Here is a 24,972-nt window from a genome sequence, read left to right as displayed (position 1 = left end):
GAACAGGACGTCTGAAGGAAGGAGAATGTAAACCAGCAGTGGAGCCACATGGAACACTAACAGAAACACCTTATGCATGTCTGCTTGGAAGAAAGTCTCGCTCACACTTCAGTGCTAGTAGGCATGTTTAGACTTTTATCCCAAGGCTGCAGCCTTATGCTCTTAATGAATTGAGGAGGGATTACTTTCTGTACTGCACAAGCATTGTGGGTCGCAGTGCACAACAGTTCACAGGGTTAGCCTCTAGCCGAAGGGACATTTTGTAATGTATTCCACTTATAGAAGCAGGGCACAGGATTCTCAGAAATACTCCTGGAGGAAATGTGCAGTCAGAATTATCCTACCCTTGAATTTAGACGGGCACAGAAGGGCAATCTTTCATTTAAGAAATTAAATAATAAAATTATTTTTTGCCCTCCGCTGCCTTTAGATCGTTGGGGGGGGGGTGCAATTTCATACAATCAAAGCAAATTTACACAGTCAACCTAGAGTTACCTGTAGATCATACAGAAACTTAGAGGGAAGGACAATTACAGTGGTACCTCCGGTTACAAACTTAATTTGTTCCGGAGGTCCGTTCTTAAGCCGAAACAGTTCTTAACATGAGGCGCGCTTTCGCTAATGGTGCCTCCTGCTGCTGCTGCGCCGCCAATGCATGACTTCCGCTCGCATCCCGGGGCAAAGTTCGCAACCAGGAGCATCTACTTCCAGGATAGTGGAGCTCGATACCAGAAGCATTCGTAAGGAGGATGGTACGTAACACGAGGTTCCACTGTATTGTCAAAGCGTTACTTCAATAATTGTATGTATTTGTGCAACATTTCTCCAATGAAATCCTACCATACCCTCCAACATTTCTCCATTGAAAGTAGGGACATCCTAAGCAAAGCCAGGACATTCCAGGATCAAATCAGAAACCAGGATGGCTTCTCTAAATCAGGGATGTCCCTGGAAAATAGGGAAATTGGAGGGTCTGCAGTGGGTTTTCCCGGAGAAAACAATGGAACAAAAGAAAAACCTATCAGACCCATGCCTGAAAACCAAGAGACAAACAGAAGTGAGGATGAGCCCTCAGAGTTTGCTCTCCAAACCACATCTGGGCCTTGTGATTACTCACACAATTTACCAGGCCACAACAGCGTGCCATGAAAGAGCCTAAAGTGTGCCTTGAAAAATTAAGCTGCACAAGAAGAAAGGAATGGGTTAAAGTGACACCTGAACATACACCCACACACAAGGGAAGAAGGAGTGGGCATTTGCTAACAGAATGACAAACCTTCACATCCTGATGTGAATCACCACAGAAACAGCTAGTGAAATGCCAGAGTACCAAGTCATAAGCACAAGGCCAGGTTAAAGCATGGGCTATGTGGCCTGTGGCCGTGCGCCCGCAGTCTCGGGGGACCCACTAGCAATCTAGACCAACTTCCAAAATGTCATGTCCATGGCTGTTCTTACAGCATAGTATTTGTTTCTGCTGTACAGTGGTACCTCAGGTTAAGAACTTAATTCGTTCTGGAGGCCCGTTCTTAACCTGAAACTGTTCTTAACCTGAGACACCACTTTAGCTAATGGGGTCTCCCGCTGCCGCCGCGCGATTTCTGTTCTCATCCTGAAGCAAAGTTCTTAACCTGAGGTACTATTTCTGGGGTTAGTGGAGTCTGTAACCTGAAGCGTCTTTAAGGTGCCACTGTACCTTAATACATGCTCTCCTTTCTCATCACTGAGTGTCCAAATGCGCAAAACGTTTGAGAGAGAAAATGTCAGCATTTTCCACTCAGAGCCCACTGAGTAGCTGAGTAGCATTCAAGACTCTTTTAAATAAATTATTTTATATTTGGTTTATAAAATATTTTGGGTTACGGGCACACACACATGTAGGCCACCCCTATGCAGATGTCCCAAGTTCAATGTATGGACACCTGAGGGACCAGGTAAATTGTGTGACAATGGGTGGGGCCAGCAGTGTGACTCCATAGCCTCATGTACTATCCTGAGGAGACCCCTCCATGCAATAAACAGGTGAAGGGGGATTAAGAGTCATTTGCTTAAAGTGCAGAATATGATGATCCACTAATACTTGTAGTATTTCCCCACGTTTGTGTATAACATAATTTGCTTTACTGGGCATATGTGCACATATCATGTGTTTTTGAGTTCAGAATAGGCCCAGCTTTCATGTTACGGTAATCCATGGTAAGCAATAAACCATGGCTTACTGTGAACAAGCAGCATGTTAGTGCATAGTGCTCAATTGCTCCTGCTTTGAACGACCCTGCCTGGGCCTGGAACTAGAAGAAACAAACCATGAGGTTTGGGCTTATTGTTACTTGCACGTGAACCAATGCTAGTGATTTGTTTGCTCCAAGCAAAATACGAGCAGTAAGGCAACAGCAAACCTTAGCTTCTCACTCATGGTTTGTTGGGGAAGCAGCAAACCACAAGCACTGATTTGCGTGTAATGCCAAGCTTCATAGTTTGTTTCTTCCAGCTCCAGGAACAGTGGAGAAAAAGGGGGAGCGATTGGGCAGCATGCACTACTAAGTACTGCAGCTCATCATGTTAAGATACAAACCATGGTTTCCTCTAGAATGAAAACTAAGCCAAATGCTAAATGTATTTTTTCGCTCTATAAGACGCACTTTTTCCCTCCTAAAAAGTAAGGGGAAATGTGTGTTCATCTTATGAAGCGAATGCAGGCTGCGCAGCTATCGCTGAAGCCAGAACAGCAAGAGGGAGAGCTGCGCAGCAATCCCTCTTGCTGTTCTGGCTTCAGAGATAGCCGTGCAAAGGCTCTTCCACAACATTTGATTTAGAATATTTTTTTTCTTGTTTTCCTCCTCTAAAAACTAGTTGCATCTTATGGTTGGGTGAGTCTTATAGAGCGAAAAATACGGTAACTAGTGTGTTGTTGAAATTGATCTTGTACTACTACTTACATCTCAGGAAGTGGAGCAGACTGACGATGCAAGTTCAAAACAAATAAATACTGTTTTTAGATTATCATTGATTTAAATTGCTTTTTGAATGTTTTAAATAGCAGTTTTGATTGCTAATTTTATCCGTGTATTCTTTTGTAAACTACTTTGTAGTTTGTTTGTTACAAATAAGTGGTACATAAATTTTATGAAATGAAATCAAAGGTTTGCATTCAAAGGAGGATGTTTAGTTTGCAAACTCCAATATTCTTCAGTAGACTCTAGCTTTTCCAGTTGGTGAGAGCCTCTTTATTATCATGCAGAATTCAGTGCCTCAGCGCAATGCCTTGGAAAGTTTCAAAACAGAAGGTGATAGACTATATGGGACTGGCAGAAATGACTGGCAGAATCCGAGACCAGGGGAGAGAGACAGCGGAAGAAGATTGGAATAAATTTAAGGACTATCTTAAGAAACATTGCAAAATTAATGAATGTTAGAATGACGTTGGTTTAGAAATTACGTGGTTTTCAGCTATAATGGATAAGTAAAATGAAAAGAAAGGTTAAAAATTAAATGAAAAACAAGGGAAAGGATTTGCTGAATTAATAAATCAGAAATTGGAATACAGAAAGGGGAGGTATGAGGAAGTCGGGGAAGTAAGTTACAAGAAAATAAGGGATTGAAATTATACTTGTTTTTTGTTATTTTTGTCTGTTCTTATCTTTGTTTTGTTTTGTTTATATATAAATCTCTGAAACTTTAATAAAAAATTTTATTAAAAAAGGAAAGTTTCAAAACAATTAGAAATGCCTGATGGGATGCCATTCAACAATCCTGTTTAACATACCATTATTCATGAGCACGTAAAAATCAATACGACACCACAGAAGGTACTTTGATGAAGCAGCATAATAATCCTTAAATCGCTCACTGACTTCCTTAGAATACTTATACAGGCATAACAGAAGTATGTGACTTAACTGTGACATTTAATTGACTATTTATTTAGTGATTTGCATTCGAATATGAAGCTTTAAGCAATTACGACATTTTACTAGCAACTGCTCCCTCTTTCCCCCCTCATATATATCAAAAAACTAAACAGCTGGTAGTGGACTTGCCAGGATATTAAAAGGGTTTTACAGCCTATATTCCCACGCTTTCCCTGCTGGTTGCTTTTGTGACTTTTAAATTCTGCTGGGGGGGGGGGGTCTCTCTTGCTGGAGAGTGTGTTTAGCCCTGAACTTTGGATCTAGGGATCCAGCCAATTATTTTGTTAATTTTGTTTATTTTTGCTAATTTCCTCCCACAAGTGATCTACAGTTGTACCTTGGAAATCAAACGGAATCCATTCCGAAAGTCTGTTCGACTTCCAAAACATTCAGAAACCAAAGTGCGGCTTCTGATTGGTTGCAGGAAGCTCTTGCAGCCAATCGGAAGCTGTGGAAGCCCTGTTGGACGTTCTGCTTCCAAAGAACGTTTGCAAACCAGAACACTCACTTCCGGGCTTGCAGTGTTCAGGAGCCAAAATGTCAAAGTACCAAGGCATTCGGGATCCAAGGTACGGCTGTATATCTTTATGTATATCATCTATAGATATAGACATAGACATAGACATATTTATAGCTATATATATTTTTCTCCCTGCAACTGCATGGATGGATGGACCCTTCTATGACTACTGGAGCTGGAAGAAACTATGCAGCACTAATCTCCGCCTCAATTTCTGTGCCAATATCTGGCCACTGGCATCATATAGGGAGGCAGTAAGGATGTACTGTCCTGGGTCCTGTGCAAGTCTGGGAAATACACATCATCTGAATGGCCTGAACTTCCCCACTGATAGCCACTTCAAAGTCCAATTCCATCAACAACAACAGAATTGGCATTGACTGGGATAACCACACTAATCATGGGTAAAGCTCTGCTCATTGCCTAGATCTAACTAAGATTGTGAATAGGTTGCCTGAATCTTATCACAATCTGTGTTGGGGTCACAGAGGACCAGACAACAGCATCTAATACTACTGTCCTTGCCCATTCAGTCTCAGACCCTCTTGTGCTGAGCAGAAAATGGCAGAAGGAGGCTTTTGCCCACACTGAACACACTAGACGCCACTGCAGAATCAGGAGTCCTGGCAGAAGCCACCTTCAGACCTTCCTTTGCTCAACACAAGAAGGTCTGGAATACAGAAAGCAGTGCTGAGGTAGATGAGGACATGCACAGCCCTGTGTCCCCAACAGAGGTGGATATTTCCTGTTCGGACATAACACCTGAGCAGTGGTCCACAAAACATTCAGCTTGTGGCAAATGAAACAGAGCAGCCAAGTAGATATCAGTAAATGTGAAGATACCCAACCAATAGCTGGGCTGGGAACCAGAGGTGAATTTGCCCCAGGGACTTCAAGGTGAGAGAAACATGCCTTGCTTGTTCTGAACCCTTTGGCTCCAAACTGCCTCATGTGATCCACATGCCTCATAGAATATTTACCATATTTAAAATACCAGTAGCAAAGGGGACAAAATGATTGCTGTCTGTTTTACTATAGGCACAAGCCACCTCACAAAAGGATGCTAACAATTTGCCAAAGGCAACATCAGAAAGGCATAGAGAATACCATGGATGGTGGAGGAGGACTAACCTTCCTTCTTCCAGAGCTGCTGCTCTTTTTGTATGCTTTTCAGGTGCCTGATGCTACCCCACTAAGATAGCATTGCACTGTAATGGGCTCAGTTAAGGAACTTAATGATTCAGGCTCCAGTCCTTTTCAGCAAAAACTACCGAGAAGGAAGAAAAAGAGGAGGAGGTATGATATACTTGGGATGCTGTCCTTGGAGTCTGACTCTGATGTTTGAAATTCAAATGTTGAATGGAGGCCCAAATACTTTTCTGGGTGAAAATCCTCCTATCTATAAAGTGGTCAGTATGCAACCATGCAGCAGGAGCAGAATTCTACCCTCTTCCACTTTCTCATATTTCTTACTGAGCAGGAAGGAAACTTCTACTCACAATCATGGCTAGCAATTACCCACTCCCTACATGTCCACTGTTATAAGTTACTGCTTGAGAAATGGTCACCAAATATTCACCCAGTATGTCTTGACCTCATAACCCCTTTCTTGCCATTCCGTAATACAGGCTAATATCTCCTCCCCCCCCCCCACACACACCTCCCATCCCAAATAGAAAGGTATGGCTTATTGAATGATGATCACAGAAAGACTTGTGGCAAAAGCAGAGGCTAAAGCACAGCTGCCCCAAATGCCAACCCACTACCCAAATCACTCTCTCATCTTTCCTTCCTTCCTGAGAACCTCATGCCCCAGAGCTATAGAAACTTTTGCAAACTCTTCTTGCTGTGGCTTAGGCAGCACACCTGCTTTGGAGGAAACTGAGGCTGGGCCTCAACCCTCCTCCTAGCAAGAAAGGCTGTGATTACAATCAGGGCTTTATGACACCATGACCTTCAATGTTTGCCAGGCAAAAACTGGGTACACTTTATTTTATGCTGGCTTAAAAAGTGGCTCATTAAAAAAATATATATCTATCTACACCAGAACCCTCTTCTGTTGTAATTAAAGTCTTTAAAAGTAATAATAATAAAAGCTTAGTTTTTATTTGTCCCCCATGCTGCCCAATCAAGTCAGAAAGAAGATAGCAGGAAGTTGGTACCATTGGCACTCCTTGAGGACGGCACAGAATACAAAACACAGATCTGCCCTTGATGAGTTGCTGAGCATCCTAGCCTTAGTAACTGGAGCTTCTGGCTAACAAAGAACTAGTGTGTGCCACACTGAGCTGCATACAAAAGGCAGCTTTGCAGAACTAGGCAAGGGTTAAGGCCAGGAATTTTGACAGCAGGGAAACCATTGCCCCTCCTCAGCTTTTAGCCAGTGTCAGCTATGCCAGAATGGGGATAAGCCAATTTGCATTGCCTTGGCCACTCGGACTAGTGTTGCAGTACAAGCCTCTGGCTTATTAGGCTTGTTTCATACCAAATGGCAAACCAGTCAAGAGTTACAATCCAGGCTCTCTTCTTTCCTAAATGCTAAGGATTTGGATCAGTTACATCAAATGCAGGAAAACTGTAGCACAACCCACAAACATTTCCATTCTCCTTTTGAGCACCTGTTACCAACCTTCAGACATTCATTTTCCACACACATCCTTCCACAGGAACCATTCCGAAAGTATTTCTGTGGAGGCAGACAGTATACGAAAACCAGCCCTAAAGTTATGGACACCTGATACTTTGCTTTTGATCCTCCATAGGCCGGAGAGATGATACTAAAAAGGCACCCGCCCACCCTGCTTTGTGTTTTCTGAAGGAACTATACTTCTGGCTGCCTAGTCTGGTTTTTTGAGGAGCTTTTGATTGCAAACACTTCTAGTGCTAGTGAATTGGCCTTTATGTAGTGCCAAGTGGCTACTATGCAAATCCTGTCAGTTTCAGCTCTACGATGTAAAAAGTTTCATCTGCCAACTTTCTCTCCTTTACACAAGAGAGCCAGTGTAGTGTAGTAGTATCAAATCCCCACTCCACCCATGAGGCTCACTAGGTGACCTTTGGCCAGTCACTGGCTCCGAGTCTGACCTACCTCACAGGGTTGTTGTGTAGATAAAATAGGCAGGAACCATGTGTGCTGTTTTGAGATGCCTAGGGGAAAGGTGGGGTGCGAAACCCAGCCAGATGGGCGGGGTATGAGTAAAGTAAAGTAAAGTAAAATAATGTTGTTTATTATTTATTGTGTTTATGTGCCATCTTTCTTCTTAAAAGTACAAGCAGATAAATAGGCACCGCTCCGGCGGGAAGGTAAATGGCGTTTCCGTGCGCTGCTCTGGTTTGCCAGAAGCGACTTAGTCATGCTGGCCACATGACCCGGAAGCTGTACACCGGCTCCCTTGGCCAGTAAAGTGAGATGAGTGCCGCAACCCCAGAGTCGGTCCCGAGTGGACCTAATGGTCAGGGGTCCCTTTACCTTTACCTTCTTCTTAAAGGAGCCCAGGACAGTACACAATGTATTGAAAATATAACAACAATAAGAAAACATATAAAAAGATTCAAAACAGAAACAATACAAACACAGCAGCACAAACCTAGCACTGCTATATTGGAATTATTGAATTTATAGGCTTTGGACAAAATATGATGCCACAGTTAATCAAAAACAGAAGCAAACCCTTCTCAACACCTCATAAAGCTGGTTGTTACTCACCCAACTGTTAGATGGACGGGGCACCCACAATAGGGCCTCTTCCAATGACCTCAAGGATTGGGAAGGCACATATGGGATGGGAGGAAGCGTTTGTTCAGATGTCCCTTTGGTATGACTTTCTAGAATTCAAAAAATGGAGAAAAGCATGGGAAAAACCAAGATCAGTAACTGGCAGGAAATTGTACCATGTCTTCTTCTTTTCTTAAAAAAAGCATCTACTCCAGTCATGAAAGCCTAGGTAATGTAGAAGAGAAGCTATAGCATTGCAAATTCATCCCAGCACATTCATTCCTAATTCCACCTATTATCCAAACCATTGTAATTTTTCAGGTCTTAGATACAAGGTTTTAAAAAGTCAAGATCAATTGTTATAATATAATGCCAGGCAAAAAGCTGCTGGTCCCCATATGGCACTTAGCTTTGCAACCATCACTGAGAATGAATTTGTTGGATAGGTAGTAAACACAAGCATGGTACGCTAGAGGAGATTTTGTGGTTAGGGGAAATCCAGCAAGAGCAAGCCATGTATTAAAAACCCACAAATGCCACCATAACAGTCTGCAATTCAAGAAGTCATGAGTTTGTGACACCTGACTTGAAAGTTCACTTCCCACACCGTCACCAGAGGGACTGGCTTCAGATGGCCAAATAAGGGAGCTGGCCTTTGATAAAACTGTCAAAAACATAGGAATTTGAGGTACATCAAGTCAGACCATTGGGTCCATCTGGCTCAGATCTGTCCATGCTAACTGGCAGCAAATCTCCAGGGTTCTAGGAAGGAGTCTTTCCCAGCCCTAGCTAGGGACACCAGGGATATTCTGAACGTAAAGAAAATGCTCTGCCCCTGACCTATTGCCCCCTCCACTATCAGCTGTTTACCCATCTGCAGTTTCTCCTGTCTCTAAATTTCAGATGAGGGCATTTTAAAGCTGAACAAAAAGTGCAATCATAGCCCAAGGAGAAACAGGATTGTTTCACAGTGCCACCCACAAGGAGGCTGAAACACCCAAACAGTTTTGCACACTGAAGAGTCCTTCAAAGCTGTTCAAAGACGGCACAAAGCTCAGGCGGGTGAACATCACTGTAGGTGTAAGCAGAGAATTCATGCTGGGCAGCATGTTGCACCAGAGCAGATGACACAGCCAGTTGCAAAGTGAGGAAGATTCAACCTGGCAGTCCAGGCAGTGCCTTAGATATGAGGAGTCGTTTTCATTCACAGTTCATAAATCTAGCAGCAGACTGTATCTCCCATTACTTTAGCTCAGTTGTACGCTCAAGTTAACTGTTGTGCTTGCTCAGGGGAGTTAATGATTAATGCAGTCAAGAGCCATCCCTCCTCAATATTTAGTAAAAAGAAAAGGAGGGTCCTTTAGTCATTTATACAGGCTAACAAGTACAGTACACATGTTCCTTTTTCCTATAGAGCATAGACTCCTAATTCCACCAGTTACTCCTATTTTGAACCTTTGGTGGGGGTGGGGGAAGGGGTGTCTGATGGCTGCAAAAAATATATTTACCAAGAGGGATAAAAACAAACTTCCAAGAGGCCAGCTACTATATATAGCACAGGCAAAACATCCAGGGGTAGGTTGGGTTACAGATCCCTCACCCTACTCAAGAAGGAGGTGTTGCCAGTCTACTAAAATCATTCTTCCTTGGGAGGTGATAGGAGATGGATTCTATTTCTAGTTATTGGCTTGCCAGAAAAAATATATATATAATAAAAAACACAACATAACATCTACCTAAAATAAGGATTTGTACTTTAACTCTTCAAGAGACCTCAAAGAAATCCCCTCACCTCACATTATATACATTATGCCTATAAACACGCACAGAGAGACATCTTCAGGCCCAGCACTTTTTTTGTTATGACACAGGGCACCATAATATCTCGGATTATGCTGCCCATGACACCCATTTTATGCTGCTGCCTGCAACACTTTTACCAAAATGTGAATGTCAGCACCTCCTCATGTTTTTTAAAAAACAAAAACCACTGCTCAGGATTAGTGTGCAGACACTGTGGGGGCCCTGCAAGGCGGAGAACTTCTCTGTGCATATTATAGCCCTAACCCTGCAGAACGTAGACCCCGCAGAATGATCTTCACCGCTCACAAAACTCTACAAGCCATGGCCCTGAGCACGTGGCAGGCCTGCACTTCCCACCAGCTGCTGGGGGGGTTAGTAGTATGGGGCAACAGGCAACGTTAATTTAAGATTGTCAATCTCTTCCACAACTGCATGGTCCTACCAGCTGAGCCAAGTAAAGGGGAATGCAGCTGTGCATTCTGCCCTACCTTCAAGCTGGCAACACTGCTTGGCTCAAAGTCGGGATTTAGCTCAGTGCTCAGCCAAGCTCCAAGTCAATCTGCAGAAGACAAACCCGCCTAGGATGCCGTTGGGGGGCTGCCACAGTGTCCCAAACAAGTGCTGTCCATATAAGCTGCACTCCCCACTGGGACCAATGGATGCTCCCTGGTCACCATTGACCCATGACAGTGCCTTCCCAGTGGCAGTTCCCCCATTACTTGAATGCCCTCCCTGGTGAGGTACACCTGTCTTCCCCATTAACAATATCCAGGAGGAATTGAAAAACGTCATTCACCCAGGCATATGATGGCTGAAAAATACTTTTACAGAAAACCATGAAATTAGATGTGGTGGTGTGTGTATGTTTTTAAATGCTCTTAATTGCTTTCCATTTTTTAAATAGGTCTTTGTTTCTAACTGTATCACTTTACTACTGTGTTTGCTGCCCTGGGCTCCTTTGGGAAGAAGGACACGACAGAAATTTAATAAATTTGTGTGTGTGTGTGTGTGTGTGCATATGTGTATTGCTTTTATGTATAATTTTACAATTTTTAATTGACACCATTACTCCCCTTGTAAACTATCGTTGTTGTTTTTTCTGGTCTATGACCGTAATAAATTAATTCATTCAATAAATAAGAATAAGCAGCAGCAGCAACTGCAGGAAAACAAAACTCTGGGAAGTATTGCCCCAGGATGAAATACTAACCTGCCCTAGTTCTCTTGTTCCCTAGTTCCATGGGAGCACCAGGAAAAGGGAAGTAGTACAGTGGGATATGCAGTATGAGCAGAGAGCCCATGTGTGTGGTTCCCTCTACCAGCCTCTTTCTGCCCTTACATTTCTAGGGAAAATAAATAGTCATCCACAGAGCTTCCAGACAGGGCCGGGTCAATTCCCAGGAAGGAAGGAGCATTACTAGCCTTATTAATCCAGTTAAGTGTTTCACAATGGCAAAATGAGGGCTTGTGGGTTTTTCAGCAGTGTAATGGGCATTTTGATTTTAAAAAAAAAATGATAAAGTAATTTAAGGCCTTGAGAAAGAGTGATAAAAGAAGTCTAGCGCAAAACTTCTGTATTAACTTAAAACAATTCCATGATGTACATGCTGTGATTTCTGTCCTGGGATACACTCAGCATTTACTGTGTGGATATCTTGAGAGAATGGGGTGCTCGCATTGGTCAGAAAGAGCCAAAACTGAGGTGCTATTGTCCCCTCCCACCACCACCACGGGATCCATACCCATCTTCCAGACCACTGGGAAGCTGACCATCCCCAACGCCTGCTCCCAGGTAGACTGCTTTGGTTTTCACCCTGTTGGAGGTCTAGGATCAAAGTTGGTCAAGGTCAGGAATTTGCTATATTGGGGTGAGGGGCAGCAGATTGCAAGGGATTGGCTGGGGGTGCAAGGAGCACTGACTGGTCTGGGATCCCCAAGTCTAACAGTTAATTGGTCACCCCAGTTTCCCCCTTTTCTGAGGCTGTAAGTGACCTATAAAAAGAGGGTGGTGGCAAGAACTACCAGATAGGAAAGCAGTGCTGTGGGGCCAGGAAAGGGACGAGAGAGACTCTCTTGAGCATCCCAGCTTTTCTGTACCCATCTCCTCCAAAGTCTGCTGCAATAAATGGAAATAGGTTCCTTTCCTTTGGTCTTTTGGGCCACTAGAAACAAAAATGGGCAAGCTGTGCCCAGGTGAGGAGCCACTGGAAGTAGAGGTATGACAATAAGAGGCCACGCACTGAAATACAACAACATGCATGACAGACCACACACACACAATGTGGCTACAGATGCATAATAGGTTTTGTTTTTTTTACTTATCAGATTTTAGGTGGTATGGGAAAATACAGATTAAATGTAAAAAATAAAAATAAAAAAGGGAGTGAATTCTGAGGAGGACATTGTGTGGAAAAACAGCAACTTGTGGCCGTGAGCAGCATTAACTCAGCAATGAACTCATGTCTGGAAGAACCCGTGGGTCAATAAGAAAGTCAAACTTTTGCACCTCCACCCAAGCCCAAAAACAAAAGAAACTGCAGAGCAATTGCTTCATCTCAGAGCCATGTCCCTGCTCCTGTGCTTAACATTTGACAGTGATGTTTTATGAATGGAAAAATCAATTTCACCGTCGAGTCCATTTCAAAAAGAAAAAGAAAAAAATTGCCAGCGCAAATGTCCCAGGAGGGACCCGGTAATTATTGAATGCTCCAGGAGAAAGGAGGTGGAGGGGAAAGTTTCACCTTTGCCCTTTGTTTTGTGAAACATCTTCAACACATACACAAGTCTTCAGAAAAGGAAATAGAGGACAAAGAAGTATAAACAACGGAGTGTAGCTCCCCCCGCAGCCCTCTCAACAAGTCTTTCTTCTTGGGTTTTCTTTTCTAAGTGCCACTAAGAAGCAAGTGGAGAGCACTGCATCCTGGAGGGCAGCGTTCCCAAACTTTGGCCAAGACCAACACACACAGAGAGAGAGGCTAGCTGTGGTACTTTCAAAGGCAGCCTGCACAAGCCCCACCAGTCCTGCTGCACAGACTCAATTTAAAAGTGTAAATACTCCAGCTTTCCAAAGCAAGAAGGATGCCCAGCCAGAGGCTTGTGTGATAAAATACTAGGCATGCCAGCTAGGTTCACGAGTGCCTTTGGCAAAAGGATGGTCTTTTTTTCCTCTCAGGCCCTCCTCTGAGAGTGGCTTGGGATGCAGAAGTATATATTACTGCGAAACTTTGCACTTTCTTGCAATAATGGCTTCCAGGCAATGAGGTATATGCACTCAGTTGTAGGATTACTTGTGCAGTACAAAAGTTTATATTTTACGTATAAAGAGGCAGGTGTTATTTTTTTAAAAAAATGGAACAGTTCTCTTTTCTTTTACATGTGAAACTGTGGGCAGTCAAATGTTCAACTGTGACCTTGACTAAACTCAGTTGGGCTGCCAAACAACACCCTAATACTTGATATGCTGTGGACTTTATGGGTTAAGAGTTAAGAGTGAGTTAAGAGTGAGGGAAACTCTGATACAGTTGGGAGAACTGTGAGGCAAGGTCTTTTGACCAATCCCTCTCACTTTTATAACACCAGCCATTAACATCTGTTTAATAGTTTACGCTCAGCAGGTTCTTAGTCATTCTGAGGCATGTAGCTGGCAAACAGGAGTAAGTAGAGAGGATATTTTAGCAGTGGATTTTTAATATTTTTTGTTTTTATGACACAGTAAAAATAAACCCTGAAGCTTTGTAACAGTGCACGGCATAACGTTTAAGTGACAACAATACTGCTTGATGAATGGTTATTCCATTCTCTAGCAGCAGTACTTCAGGGTAAAATGGAGCTATAAACACCATGGGAAACACAGCTAGCATATAAGCCAAGTCTGTGCCTCTCACATCTGGCCTGGCCAGGATACAGTTCCAAATCAATGGCTTTCCCAACTGTTGACTATCACAATCCAAGGCTCTTCTTACAGTTGCAAGTTTGAAGTACTCTTTTTCTTATTTGCACAAACACTCATGGGCGTATGAATTCAGCACTGGGCAATTCATGTGTAGAAGCTCATTGGACAACTCTAATGTGGCATAGTTTGTGGAAACAAAGAGCTTGCTTTGATCAGTTTGAAGAGCCAGACAAAACTACTCAAGCTTGCAATTTGAATTTAAGAATTTATTGAATTAAAATTAACACTCAGAATTTGAAATATAGCTTAGGTAAGGCATGCCTATCATGCTGGCAAGCATGCCTGAAGTGCACTTGACTGACTTGTTTTCAACTGTGGCAGGATCTCAACTCTCATATTCTACTGTTCTCCTGAGTACATCGGACTAAACTTTTGGCACACATTCTCAACTTTCAAAAACAAGAGATTTAGCATCTTCCACACAGTACACGCACTCCCATCTCTTTTGCAAAGAAGAAGAGAACTTCATGGGAGCTCCTTGAGAGCAATCACACAACTAACTCATGCACCATCAAGCTTATCGACAGCAAATATGGAAGGGTGCCGCCTTCCAAGCTGATCTCTAATTCCAAATGCAGATGCACAACACATTTGTGAATCCCAAAAGTTTTTACCTTAGTGATCAGTGCGCCAGGAAGAAGAGGGAAAGAAGGAGAGAATTTCACAGTTCCCAAAGAAAGAAGGTGACCGGCCAGATCGCCTTGTAACCAAACAAGCTCTTTTTCTCCAGTTCTCACACAGCACCCGGCATTTCCTCATTTTTCAGGGTCTCGCTTTTAATTTAGTGCTCAGCAGCTGTGGGGAGAGGAAGTTGCAAAACTGCAAGGCTGCTTAGCTCATTCTTTTAAATGTGACCAAGACATCACTGGTGGGGCTAAACAAACAACCCAAACACCACGAGTTGGGAGCTGCCAGTGCCAGCAAGTCTACGCTGCACCTCCCACAGAGTCTCAACTCGGGGCACTCAATGAAAAGAGCCACATTTTCTCCTTCCCATACTTGCGCCTACAACTTCAGCTGGGTTTGACATGCCTCCAGGAATAAGTAGAAGAACTTAAAAACTTTGCCATCACTCCCAAATGCTGCCAGTACAGAGATGTGTGGGTGATGCTACAGCAAACAGGAAGAGGAGGAGTAGGAAGAGGTCTTCCTGTTCCACTTCAATCACTCAAAGCATCTGAAGCAGTGGAAACTAATTGCCTGGTTTCTTTGCCCCAGATCTGAGGCACCTCCCATACCTTCAAACCTTGCACTGATTTGTCCAGGTGTTAATATCAGCAGGGGAGGTTTTGCTGGCAGTGCCACCACTTTCTGTGGTTTAAGGGTTGGCAGCATGTGAGAAGGTCTTTGTCGTGGCCCCCACATTATGGAATGACTTCCCCTCTGAGGTGTACTTTGTACAGTGGTGCCTTGCAAGACGAAAATAATTCGTTCCGCGAGTCTCTTCGTCTAGCGGTTTTTTCGTCTTGCGAAGCACGGCCATTAGCGGATTAGCGGATTAGCGCTATTAGCGGCTTAGCGGCTATTAGTAGCTTAGCGGCGTAGAAAAAGGGGGGAGGGAAAAACTCGCAAGAACTCACAAGACGTTTTCGTCTTGCAAAGCAAGCCCATAGGGAAATTCGTCTTGCGAAGCACCTCAAAAACGGAAAACTCTTTCGTCTAGCGAGTTTTTCGTCTTGCGAGGCATTCGTCTTGCGGGGCACCACTGTACCGTGTTTTTGATTATTGATCAAGACTAGGGGTGTACTTTGCTGTTCCCTACCTGTTCATCTTTTGATCACATTATCATTACTCAAGCTTGGTCCACTGCAGTTCATGGTTTGTTAAATAAACTCAGTATTGCGATTTGTGAAAATAATGTCATTGTTATAGAGGCATAACCACCTCTTATATAACGGATATCATGACGGCAGGCCTGCCACCTTATTTACTTAAGGTGGGAAATAAAACAAAAGATTTTAAATTCAGGTAGGTAGAAGTGTGAAGAAGTGTGCATGCACACGAAAGCTTATACCAAGAACAAACTTAGTTTCTAAGTCTAAGTCTCTTAGTCTCTAAGTCTGGTCTCTAAGGTGCTACTGGACAGTTTTTTAATTTTTTAATTTATTTCAAAAGATTTGAAGTCATTATCTTTGTGTGAATGACACAGATCATAAGCAAGACATCCCCAACGGAGAAACAACCATTGTAATTCCACAACAAATCCAATCATCTCCCTCACTTTCCCTTCCTACTTCCAAAGCTGTGAACAGCCACATGCAGAAGAAAACGTGGTAATCTGCAAAATGCAGAGAGAGCAACAGTATTTTTTTTAAATGGGCCAATATTTTGGATTATGGCAGAGAGACTGGAGGATACCACACACACACACACACAGAGAGAGAGAGAGAGAGAGAGAGAGAGAGAGAGAGATTGCAAAGCTTGCTTTGCTTTATTTACTTTTCCCTAAGGGAAATAATTTACTTTGGCTATTACTGTATAAAAAGGTAAAGGACCCCTGAGAGTTAAGTCCAGTTGCAAACGACTCTGGGGTTGTGGCGCTCATCTCGCTTTACTGGCCGAGGGAGCCGGCGTTCAGCTTCTGGGTCATGTGGCCAGCATGACTAAGCCGCTTCTGGTGAACCAGAGTAGCACACAGAAACCATTTACCTTCCTGCCGGAGTGGTACCTATTTATCTACTTGCACTTTACGAGCTTTCGAACTGCTAGGTTGGCAGGAGCTAGGACCGAACAATGGGAGCTCACCCCATCGCAGGGATTCGAACCACAGACCTTCTGATCAGCAAGCCCTAGGCTCTGTGGTTTAACCCACAGCACCACCCGCTAACAAGTTCAATTATTGCAAAGTTCTCCAACATCCCTAGTCAAGTCACACTCTTTATGCCCAGGCCTTTTGCTGAGTGGATGTCTTCCTTCCTCCTGCATTTCTGTACATTGCTGTTTTGTGCTGCTGCTTCCTTATTCTGATATCGGTTGTTTTTTGTGTGGTTTCATTTTATTATTTTACACAGTATTTCTTTTAATTGTGGCATTTTTTGTAACCCGCCCTGGGTCCATTTGGTGAAGGGACAGCTGTTAGTACAAAAAATAAACCAGCTGTGACTGAGAAACAGTCAGGATACATATGGAAATAACATTTTAAATCCACCACTACACATACAACTTTCCATTTTAGGATGTAAGCTGAGATTCTCATAGTTCAGTCAAAATTTCCCCTCACAACACCCCCCCCCCCAGAGATGGTAGATCCAGAGGTTTGAGCCAGGTATGCAGCTACACTCAAACTAACCCCCTCTCACACAAGAAACTCCAACTTTTCTGCGTTAACAATTACAGCACTATACTCCCAGAGTTCCTAATGTGTTTGCGTATAGCAAAGGCACAGCCATCTATGAACACATCCCTTGGAATGGAAATAGAACTTGGTGTTTTTTTAAAAGAACCTCTGGTCTTTGGTACCTGCCAAGTTCATTTGTACAAATGAGGGGTACTTCATAGGATATTTTTGTGCGCACTCCTAAGACAAACTACAAAATGCACGTGTTGCGTATCAGTTCAAAGTAGTGGGCACAAAAATTATTAAAATAGGAGTATTGTCACTCCTTAAAATACACAGGAACCAGAATCTGACAGTTTCCCTTTCACAGTTCATGTGCATAATAAATGAAACAAGCAGTTTAATATAAATGAATGAATGAATGAATGAATGAATGAATGAATGAATGGGGGGACTCAGGGGTACACATACCCCTAAACCTTTTGTGAATCTAAGTTTGGCCTCGTTGAGGGGCAGTATTTCAATATGAGTAGGAAAATGAGAGTACCCTAAACATTTTTTTTGGGGGGGGGGAAGCACCAAACGAATAAATGAGTATCACAAATGGAAATCGTGTATGGACTGAAACCAAGACGCTTCCTTTGTGATAGCAGCAAGACTCGCTGTGGGATCTTCCACTGGGGGGAAATGGTTAAGCACCCTTCTCTTGCCTGTTGCTTCTTTCCTACAAATCACACATGCCTGCTGCACTTTGCCTTGAAGAAACAGCAACCAGGCTTCTCAGACACACAATGGTTGCCAAACAAGTATTTTTTTTGTTTCCAAACAATTGAAATTCATGCACCTCTGGGTGGAATTCTCAACCTCTAAGGTTTTCAAAAGAAAACTGGACTGGCACCTGTCAGTGAAACTTTATTTATAGGACAAACTGAATTCCTTTTAACTCAGGGATGCTATGAACTACATAGGGAAGCTACTAACATTTGGTGGACATTTGCTCCCTTTCCCTCTGGAGCCAATCAAAATGTCACATTATTTTGCAACATTTTGCCCTAATAGGGAATTTAGGGGGTTTCTTATGGGCCATCGTGACTGATGAACAACACTAATAGTACAATCCTAAACATGTATACAGTACGCAGAAAAAACTCAATTTCTCTTTAATTTTGCACTGTTATATATTGTTATAAAAGCCCAGTGCCCACCCCTCTCTTTGCTAAGCAGTGGCAGGAGCGCGTAGGGCCACAGGCACACACACAGGGTCTGTGTCCCTTTGGAGAATGGACGACATGGCAGAGACTGTCAAGCTTTAAGAAATATGGGTTTATTCATATAATTGCACCTTCAGTCTGCATGGAGGGGGTCCAGATCTTACAGCATGGCCCAAAGCACTGCAGGCAGTCCTTCTGTCTCCCCCTTTCTTCCCAGAAGCCCCTTGCCCTCCCCCAAAGCAGTTACCATGGCAACCTTCCAAATCTGCAATCTCTAGTCACACCTGGGGCTAGAAGTGCCATTGTCTTGTTCAGGACTCACAATGGCTCTCTTAAAGGCCCTAGTTTGGCTACCCAGGAATTCATTTGCATCTTACATTCTCCCTTCATATCACAAATAAACCCAAATCCTAGCATTTATTAATTTTAGTATTTAGGAGGATTCCCCCCAGAAGTTCTATAACAATATTTTACTGCCAGTTGGGCTCCCAATGGTTTTGAGGCAAATATTGCCCCAGACACTCACATTTGCAAAATCACCACTGTCTGCTACAGTGCTCATAAACATACTGACTCACTTATACCCAGAAGTCTCACATTTGGGCATGGTGTGGGAGGGAGGCGACATTCTGGGGAGGCAAGAGACAGGGGGCTCCTGGCACTAACAGCTTATAAGTGCCAGGAGCCTGCGTGCTCACAACCAGAAATTCTAGGAAGCCCTGCTGCAAGAAGATAAGGCTCTTGTGTGAGAAGGCTTGCCCAGCTGGCTTCTAATGCCAGGGAGAAGCTCAGCACACTCCCTCTCTTGTAAGCTATGAGCCACATCTTCCTCTTTGTGTTTGGGATTCAGAGAGAACCCCCAAGGCAGGCCTCCCTCTGTGACATGTTCCTAGGGCCAGCTGAGGAGCCTATCTTTAGCTCCTCACTTATCAGAGGCTTTAAATAACCATGAAAAACATAGAAGGCTTCAGTTACTAAACACAGAACACAGTTCTGTGCAAGGAGGCTTCCCTGAAACCACTGAATTTGAACAGGAGTAGGCCACAGCTCCCATTGGTTTTTACCAGTGCAAGACAGACCATAGGTATCTTGCCACAGCCAATTATGTACCTGCTTATTTTAAAGAAAGGGTTTTTTATGTTGAAAGCGCAAGAGATACTGGCTATGAATCTACCAAGCCACACCTATACAGTGAGCCGTGGCTTTGCATATAATCTGCTTAATCAAGTTCTGCAAGATCCTCCAGGATCTGCCAGCCTGTGGTCAGGGTGCTGGCATTTCTTCAACCTGCTTTGACCCTAATGCATCCAAGAAGTGAGAAGTCCTCAGGCTAATACTGTACTAACTCTAATGAAAGGCCAGGCAAGCACTCTCTTTCCATTCTCAAGTATGGCTATGACCCAAAGGCCTGGAACACCCAATTTTTGCATGGTGGTCCCTAAGGAAACAAACACAAAACAACACACACACACCCCGAGCCCTTCCTGAAAGGCAAAGCACCAAGTGGATTGCTAGTGACACTCAGGCTTTTCTCAGCCCTTGACAGGACTTGCTGAAAACTTCATCACAAGAAACGAATTCCTCCATTTAGGATTTAGTCACAGCAGGCTGGTGCACTCCTACGTGCTTAGCCAGACTAAATAGGCAGGGCAAGGAAAGAGGTGGGGACCAGCCTATTCCCTCCATTCCAATCTATGGCTATGACAGGTGCACACTTATGCAAAGAGCTATATTAGGTAAGGACTCTATGAGGCCAGGAAAGCTCTTGCAGAGAACATCGGGAAGAAGAACTGTGCAAATTGTACAGAGTAAGTGTGAGACGTTGTACGCCCACAGACTCGTTACCAAGGAACTGTCAAAAGTAAGGTCACCATGAAACTCCATTAATTTCATTTTTAAAATTGCTCTGTCAGTGCACACAAACACCCCGCGAACAAATGGTACTTACCACAACACTATGCTACCTGACATGGTAAATGTCAACTCTCACCAAGCAGGATCACTTTCATAAGAAATATTATTTATTTACTTATTACAGTATTTCTTACCTGCCCACCATTCACCCTTAAGTCCCAGGGCAAGTTACATATAAAATGGTGGATATATATATGGCTTTGTTCATCTAAAAATATATGCGTGTGTGAGCACAATGTCTTTTGCTTGGATGGTGGGACTTGTCCCCGCTCTCTTCACCCCTGCACACTCCGCACCACCCCCAAATCCAGGGGGGCGGGACTCCAGAACAGATTTAGGGTGCACAGAGGGATAGAAGAGGGAAAGTCACATTGCACAGCAGAAGTCACTTACACCACTAACAGTCCATTATCACCTCAAAAAATAATGTGCTCTGTGAAAGATGCACCTGGGGGAAAAAATCAGGTCTCAGTTAAGTTATCTATGGAAGAAATACTCCCACGTCTGCCTATGGAGTGTCCAACTATAGAATGCCCTCCATTCAGAGACACAGCTTGTGCCGACTCTTTTGTGTTTCCATTGACTGCTAAAGACCTGCTTGGGTGTGTGTAGCTTTTCAGTGCTTGTCTTCATTTGTTGCTGTACTGGCTTATTTCTTTTTCCATATTTATATTGTTTTATCTGCCCTTGTTTCATGATTTCATATTGTGGCTTTAACTGGACCTAGAAGCACCCCACACTATGCAACCTCAAGTGGAACAGGTTACAGATCTAATTCCTGAGCACAATAATCTTCTACCTAAAGGACCTCTATCTACCTTATCGGGATTCAGCCTCAGCTGGTTGGCCCTCATCCATCCCACCATTGCATCCAGGCACTGGTCCAGAACTTGCACAGCTCGCTCAGCTTGGATAACATGGATCAATGGCTCTGAATCCCCTGATCACTATGTGCAAGTGTGTACACACATACTTTTTAGTATATAAAAAAGAACTTGTGAATCAACATTTGCAAATGGAAAAGATGCAGGAACTGTCCTTGCTGGAGCCACAGTCCTCACCCTACACATCTCCATGTTCCATGTAACATGCAAGCACTAAAGCTATAATCCTAAAACACATTTACTAGGGAGTAAGACCCACTGGAAAATGCCAAGTCTTATTCTTGAGTAAGCATGTGTAAGTGTATGCTGGAAAATGGCCTGTGGTAGTCCTGCACAAACAAAAAGGGGATAATTAGGGGAAATTCACACTCCAAGGGGTGGTTGTGGTGAAATGCTTTATTGTCTTCACACTACTTTACCACTTAAGGCGGCAGGTGGGCGGGTGGAGAGGGGACTGCGTGCCTGAATACTCATCCCACGTTAAAAATACCCTGCCTGTGAAAAGCTAGCACATCAGGAAGGAGACTAGTCTATTCTAGGCTACGGCCCTTCCCCAATGCACTAGCATCCCCTAAGCAGAAAGTTCATTACCTAGGGCTGATGAGAATTCAGCTGTGGCCTGACATTCACCAGCATTCAGAACAGTGGTGGTGCTGGGGGGGGCCAAAAAAAAGATTGAGACGACCTAGGAAAGGGCAAAGGGCATCCGTGGGGATGGGGGCCTTTGCCCCACATTACATTTCTAAAATAGAAATAATGGAACATACACTTTAATTATCCCATCTTAAACATAATTCTATGGAGCAAGTCCTATCTACAGTCCTATCTACAGGTACCTCGGGTTAAGTACTTAATTCATTCCGGAAGTCCATTCTTAACCTGAAACTGTTCTTAACTTGAAGCACCACTTTAGCTAATGGGGCCTCCTGCTGCTGACGCGCTGCCGGAGCACGATTTCTGTTCTCATCCTGGAGCAAAGTTCTTAACCCAAGGTACTATTTATGGGTTAGCAGAGTCTGTAACCTGAAGCATATGTAACCCGAAGCGTATGTAACCCCAGGTACCACTGTATTGTGTGACAAAGTTAAATTTCAAGTAAGCATGCTTAAGACTTCAGCCTTATTTTAATTTCTAAATGTATGTGGCTCTGCTAAAATTTCCTATAGGGGTCCAGAAATGCAAGACTACTTGTTAGCAAGGGCACTGCCCCCTCCCCCCAGCACCACTTATCAGGTCTAGAGTTTGGTACCACTGGGTACCTGTCGAAGCCCACACCTGAACAAGGAACCTGTTGCCACCCACCGTCCTCGTTGTTGTTGCCTGTTCAATTTCCCCCTCTAAGTGAACAATCAGTGTCAGAAGCAAGGAGGAGGAGAAACATCCCCTGCTTGCTTAACCCCCTCCCTCTGGGTGGCTGGACAGTGTATGGATAGTGTAATGATGTAGTTCTGTCACCAGGTGGCACTGGAACTAGTTATATCTGGGTTTAGTTAGGCACCTTCTGTTGCTCTTCTGCCTTGGAGCCGAAAGAGAGACAATTAAATTATTGTCTTAGTTCCTGGCTGGGGTGTCTTCTTAAGCTTTCATTGATATGGTGTCAGAAGTCAACTTTTAAACTCACAAACTTCTAACAACACAAAGAAAATGGCACAGTTCCCTGCACCAGTGTGAACTTCAGCTTAATAATCCTGAAGGGAAAGAAAGATCTGCTTGCTTTCGCCTAAACACAAAGCACCACATGGAGGAAGTTAAAGCTTACATTAATGCTTTGCACACTTCTCTACCAGGATCTGAAGAGACTTCTTCAAATGCAGCTGCTCATGAAATCCAGAACATCAAAAAGTCTTAAATTAAATCAGATCAGGATGGCCTAAGCATCTCAGTAATGCTTCTAAGTAGACTAGAAAGTACTTTGCTGCCTGTGCACAACTGAGTGAATTGGAAGGCCTCATAACAAAACAGAACTGTAACACTGAACCGCAATCTAGGAGGAAATAAATCTTCTTTATCACCGGGGAAATCAATATCTAACCAAATGTGACAAGCAAATCAAGCACACAGTATTGTGGCTGGTATTGGAAATGATAGAAAAAACAAAACCTTATCCTGTTACTACTCCAGAAGAAATAAATCAAAACAATGGGAGGAACTTTTATCACACCCTTATCCAAAAGGCCTTGGAAAAAGCTAGCAGTCAACCTGTGTGAACGGGAAGGTTGACACTACAGTGGTACCTCGGGCTAAGTACTTACAGTGGTGCTTCACAAGACGAAATTAATTCGTTCTGTGAGTTTCTTCGTCTTGCGGATTTTTTGTCTTGCGAAGCACGGATGCACCCTGGTATTAACGGTTTTAAGAAAAAGGAAACAAACTCGCAAGACGTTTCGTCTTGCGAAGCAAGCCCATAGGGAAAATCGTCTTGCGAAGCAACTCAAAAAACGAAAAACTCTTTCATCTTGCGAGGCATTTGTCTTGCGAGGTACCACTGTAATCTGTTCCAGAGGTCCGTTCTTAACCTGTGTTCTTAACCTGAAGCACCACTTTAGCTAATGGGGCCTCCCGCTACCACCGGAGCACAATTTCTGTTCTCATCCTGAAGCAAAGTTCTTAACCCAAGGTACTATTTCTGGGTTAGCAGAGTCTGTAACCTGAAGCGTATGTAACCTGAAGCGTATATAACCTGAGGTACCACTGTATTTGGTTATTGTAGACTACTGTTCAAGGTGCATTGAGGTATGCTCTTTGCCTTGCAGTAACTGCCACAGCATTAGTGCACAACGGAAGAAAGACTTTTGTTCATTTTGGCATTCCAGATGAACTTGCATTTGAAACTCCAGTTTGTAGTAACAGAATTCCAGTCATTCCAGACGCCTTACAGCTTTTGCAGCATTGCCACTAGCCATCACTATCCTCAAGGAAACAGTGAGCAGAGACAGCAGTACAGATGGCAAAGAATATCTTGAGACAGAATGACCTACATGTTGCTCTTTTAAGCTGCAGGTCAACCAACAGCTTCTGGATGTAGCCCAGCAGAGCTGCTAATAGGAAGGCAGGACACCCATTCGAACCCTAGATCTTATTCCCAAGTGACCTGACCTGGGAAAAGTTGCTTCTTCATATTACAAAGCTATGAGAGGTTATGAGCCTTTATATAACCAGAGCAACTCATTATGAGAGCTACTTCATTTGGAGCCAGGAGAGAAAGTTTATATACAAACTGATGGAGAAGAGACCCGTCAAATGCCAGCTCCTATACAAGGGAGGTGGGATGAAACACCCAAATTATATTCTGCTGAGACTGAGCATGAATTACTTAATGGAAACAAACACCTTCTTCCTAACTCTGAGAAGTACAGTCACCAAATGCAGGGGCAGTCTGTCCCATTTCGCCACCTGAGGTGAAATGGGAAGTTGATGGACCCTAGCCAAAGGTGACACCGCCCGCCCCCCGCCCCCCCGCTGAAGCCTCACTTCCTGGGTTCATGCAGCAGTGGCTTCCAGCAAGATGTTGCCGGAACTCAAGAGAAGAAACTGCTGCCGCTGCCATTGCTACACAACCCCAGCAGCTGCTTCAGACTACCTCCTGTGTGGGCAAGTGCTGACCAAATGCCACAAGCAGCACCTCAAAACCCAAGTTCACCTCCTGAGATTCTCCATCAGCCACCTTGTACAACAGATAGCAATATTGTGACTTGGATCACCACTCGCTCTACTTGTGTCATTCAGAATGCTTCTCAAGATTTAGAAATGAGCGACTGAATATTTCAACTAACCGAAGTTTCACC

General features: G+C 43.6%; 1 protein-coding gene across 2 annotated transcripts in view; it reads right to left on the bottom strand.

Annotated features, from left to right (window-relative positions):
* TFEB (transcription factor EB) overlaps positions 1–24,972 on the bottom strand; it is a 64,940-nt gene that overhangs the window by 15,825 nt on the left and 24,143 nt on the right. The window contains exons 1-2 of one of the 2 annotated variants that reach the window (XM_083745017.1): positions 14,516–14,664; positions 8,138–8,256 (exon numbers count right to left, since the gene is read on the bottom strand). The gene's annotated coding sequence lies outside the window, so the exon portion shown is untranslated. Of the gene's footprint in view, positions 1–8,137; positions 8,257–14,515; positions 14,665–24,972 lie in introns of those variants that run through there. The other variant, XM_083745016.1, reaches the window with a different exon arrangement.

This window comes from Podarcis gaigeae (genome assembly GCF_964106915.1).
Source record: "Podarcis gaigeae genome assembly, chromosome: 6".
NCBI classification, from domain to species: domain Eukaryota; kingdom Metazoa; phylum Chordata; class Lepidosauria; order Squamata; family Lacertidae; genus Podarcis; species Podarcis gaigeae.
This window is presented reverse-complemented; position numbering and strand designations above follow the sequence as displayed.